This window comes from Thermobia domestica, chromosome 7 (assembly GCF_964235325.1).
Source record: "Thermobia domestica chromosome 7, izTheDome1.hap1.1, whole genome shotgun sequence".
NCBI lineage: Eukaryota > Metazoa > Arthropoda > Insecta > Zygentoma > Lepismatidae > Thermobia > Thermobia domestica.
The window spans coordinates 143,391,396-143,395,123 of record NC_137460.1 but is presented as its reverse complement, the minus strand read 5'-3'; positions in this window follow the sequence as shown (position 1 = coordinate 143,395,123).

Below are 3,728 nucleotides of genomic sequence, written 5' to 3'. Positions count from 1 at the left end.
TTGCTCCGCGCGGTTTTGTACTCAAACCATCAGGCGATGTAGATGAAGTGGCAGTCGGACACAAATCATCACCTTTCTCTCCAAAAAAACACATTTCAAATCGGAATATTGGGGGAATTGTCCCTCCAGTTCCAAGATTGGGGAAGACAAGTCCCCGTTATCCCCGGATTTGCACCAGTGAATCAGAGAATTAACAACAGAGAAATATTATCTTGTAAACTATTTGTCCTTCCCTTTTGAACTTATTTGAATTTATTTTAAGACTTTTGGCAGTTTTATCTCACGCGGAATTGATGATGATGAAAGAATTAGTGGAATGAAGAAAGTGATGGGTACAAGACAACTCCGAGAAAACACACGCACTCGATGTTTGTTCACCACAAAGCTCACATGGCACTAACCGAGATCGAACCGACTACCACACACACCAGAGGTGAATGATTCACGACAAAGATACCGTGACAGTTTTTGTCTTGTGTGTTCTGGGTAATAACTTCGTGCATCTTGACCAACATGGTGCGGTCTGCTACATTTTGTTATCGTTCCCATGATATGCTGCAATACTTTTAGAGGCGAGACAAACGATACGAGACGGGACAGAATCCCCGAGACGAGACGAGAAGAGCAGAGCACATTTTTCGAGACGAGACAAGAGAGGAGACGCGTAGAAAACGTATGCTTAATGCTTGACTATGTAAAGCAAGCAAGAAAAGATTATATATATATATATATATATATATATATATATATATATATATATATATATATATATATATATATATAGCGTAATCACACACATACCGCACCAACGTGTTTAATACATGTGAAAGTGTATTGTATTTTATAGCACTACTATTCTAAGCTCGTTCCGGATCGAGGCACCAATAGTTGCTGCCTGCCTCTCCATTGTGTGTCACAAGCTGCCATGGCCATATACAAAACATAAATACTCTGCAGATCTCTAACCTGTGATCAGTAGCGTACCCAGGAATTTATTTCGGGGGGGGTCCAAACTAAATATGAAGGTATTTTATATTAAAATTCCTAAAATTGCCCCTAAAATTAGGCTAAATTTTAAAAAAGTCGAAATTTCGGGGGGGTCCGGACCCCCAGGTCCCCCCCTTGCGTACGTCCCTGCCTGTGATACTTGTCTCCACGAACAATTAAGCTTGCCACAATTGCAGCTTTCTAACTCAGAACATGTGAAAGTAGTAAGGATGAACACGAGCCGAGTTAGACGTAATTTATCCGATTCGAGTTGCAAGCCAATTCATTGTTTTTGAGGTTAAGTTTGGAGTCGAATCGAGTGTGATATTTAGCTCGTCCGTGCACTCGTTTTCACTGGTTTTGAAATCATCACCTGATTATTTGGAAAACGAAAGCTATGAAAAACGTTAAGCAGTAATTTGGAAAAGATGTTCACGAGAGGGGATAATTATAGCATCACATCTTGTCGCAATAACGAGAGAAGAATATTTTATGACAAGACAGTCTCATCAACACTTGTCTTCTGTGCGTGAATATCAGTATTTACTTACTATCAAGACAGACACGTGCACGCTCAAATATTTTAGCCCAAGCCGAAGTCCAACCCGGGCCGAACAGGTTTGAACGTGTATGGCCGGCGCACGATATATTTTTTATCCAAATTTGGCACAAGCCGGAATACATGCTTCTTCGGAACTCAAACCGGGAACCTCGTGAATGACATATTTGCCTTATAGACTTCTCGACAACCGAGGTCAGCATTCAACCAGTAAAAATATACTGTATTTTTTTTATTCGCAGAAAAAAACAGCCCATCTTTCATATTTTTACGCCATGTTATATTAGAAAGGAAGAAAGATAGGAGAATATTTGAAAGAGACAGTAACGAAGATATAAAAACTGAAAGACGGGGAAAATCTTTTCAATTTATTATTATTATTATTATTATTATTGGATTATTATTGACAAGATGGCGCCGACTGAGGACACGTGTGGATTATGTCTCAAGCCATTTTTTGGTAAGCAGCTAATATTAGAATGCTGTTTATGTAAAAATAGATTTCACGTAAAGAATTGTTTAAAATTTGGACGCACTGAATATGAAATGTATTTGGTGAATGGTATATCAACGTATAAGTGCCAAAATTGCATAAGGCACCGTGATGACAACACAGCCATTACTCCCACAGTGACGAAGCATATTAGATCTCGGAAAAGAGACCAAACTGTGAATTCTGATACTGAGTTAAGTGAAAATGAAGACTTAGACAAATCAGGTTCTTTCTCAAGCAATAATGGACAGAATTGCTCTACATGCTGTGAGGAAGTGAAAAATAAACTTTGTCAGGTGTTAATTATGTTAAGTGATATCAGTGAAAAATATGATGCACTGAAGGCAGAAGTGATATCTGCTAAACAAGAAAATATTAAGTTGAATGAACTACTATCAACTAACAACAAACCGAAAACATTTGCTGAAGTGATCAACAGCTAAACACCCGATGTTCAAAACAAGGTACAAGACTACTCTGAAAACATGAATGTCAAGGTCAGAGAAGTGCCTTCTTTCACATTACAGCAGGAAACAAGTGGTAGTGAGTGGAAGTTAGTAATCAAACGCCCAAGGCGAAATAACGCTGAAGTACAGACAGGAGTGAAACAAACGAGTGAATCAGGCTTCGTTTCCAGAAACCGTAATACTCTTATGCAAGGGAAGAACACCACGGACAAACTAAAGGTAAACAAAAAATCCCCTCGTACAGCAGCACTGTTTGTAACGAGACTTGACCCTTGTGTTTCTTGTGAGGATCTTATTGCATTTGTGACGGACAGTGTTAAAAAATGTGTTCAATTAAGAGCAAAACATAGCAGTTACTCTTCGTTTTATGTTAGTGTAGAAGAAAGTGAGTTTAATGCTATTTGTAACCCAAATGTATGGCCTGATGGTGTGCTATTTACTAGATTTGTTGGACGATTGAAAGACGAAATTGTATGTCATGAGACTGAAACTGACCCGGCTGGAAATAATAATTGAGGTAAATAATCTAGAATAAATTAGTACACAACAAAAATGGCGTACTTACAGCTATTCTATCAAAATTTTAACGGTTTAAATACAAAAGAAAAGCTATTTATAGATGAAATAAACTGCTCTAACTATGATTTTTATTGCATAACTGAAACGTGGTTAAAAGAAACAAACTAACATTTTGTACAGCTCTCAAAAAATTATAATGTCGTACGAAAAGATAGAAACTTGACATTAGTAAATAAAACAAAGGGTGGACGCTGTATGATCATAATAAGAAACGAATACTCGTATGAAGTAATAAATCCTCCAGATGAAATACTTGATGTTATTATAATTAAAGTTTTAATCCCTGAAAATAAACCATTATTGTTGTGCTTGCACTACTTCCCACCAGATTTACCGTTGACGAATTTTACTAATTATTGTGACTGGCTTTGTACGTTTTTACTCACAAAAAACTATAATTTTATAATTTTAGGTGATTTTAACGTAGGTGGAATAGATTGGGTTACCGGAAATATAAATATAAGTAATTTTTATATTAAGAAAAAAGCTGAAAAAATAGTTGAACTATGTAATGTTCTCCAGTTAAATCAATTGAATAGATCATATGACCCATTTAAGAAAGATAAAGTATTAGACCTACTGTTAACCAATATAGAAAATAATTCAATAATATTTGAAATTCCACCGTTAACAAAAATTGATC